We start from the raw sequence: 908 nt of genomic DNA on the forward strand, positions 1-908 counted from the left end.
GAGAAGATCTTCTTGGGTTGATTCTATTTGGGGTCCTTTGTATTTCTTGGGACTGGATCTTCGAATGCCTCTCTAGGTTTGGAAAGTTTTCTTGCAGGATTTCATGGAATAGGGTACCAATGCCCTTGAGTCTTTTCACCTTCTGGTATACCAGTTAACCAGATGTTTGGACATTTGATGGTACCTAGTATTTCTTGTGTATTATTCTCATTTTGGGAGGCAATTTTCTCAGTCTTCATGGTGGATTTTTCTAGGCCAGCAATTTTTTCTTCTACATCTGAGATTCTGTTTTCTGTATGATCTATTCAGCTTTTAGTACTCTCAAGGGAGATTTTGACTTCTTGTATTATAGCCTTCATCTCTAACAAGTCCATTTGATCCTTTTTTTAAAGTGTGTAATTCCTCTTTTAGGTCTTGTAAGAATTTCCTTACCTCCTGGAACTATTCAGCTCCTTTCTCCTTTCTCTTCTGCAGTTCATTGTCTCCCTTCTCTTCCATCTCTGTTAGCTTCACCACTATACATATTCTAAATTCTTGGGACCAGCAGTTAGTGTAATGGCCATGTCGCTGGACTCCCACATAGTCGACCGTGGTTCGAGTCCCGGACCTGGTGGCTTAAACTCATGCCGGGCACGTGTGCGTGCGTGCCCAAGATCCTGAGAGGAGAATGGAGGAGAAGGGATTGCGGCGTGGCCATCCCCCCTGGGGGGGGGGTGATTTCCTGCTTTCTGTCTCTCTCTGTCTGTCTGGTGAGCACACGTGCCCTATAGCAAAAATCCAAAAAAAGAAAAAAGAATTAAAAAAAATTCTAAATTCTTTATCAGACATTTCCATGATTTCCATTTAACTGTCTGTGGATGGAGAGGAGTTATTCTTTTCCCTGGGAGGAGAGGTATTTTCTTGCTTTC

Source organism: Tupaia chinensis, unplaced genomic scaffold (assembly GCF_000334495.1).
Source record: "Tupaia chinensis unplaced genomic scaffold, TupChi_1.0 Scaffold000634_1, whole genome shotgun sequence".
NCBI classification, from domain to species: domain Eukaryota; kingdom Metazoa; phylum Chordata; class Mammalia; order Scandentia; family Tupaiidae; genus Tupaia; species Tupaia belangeri.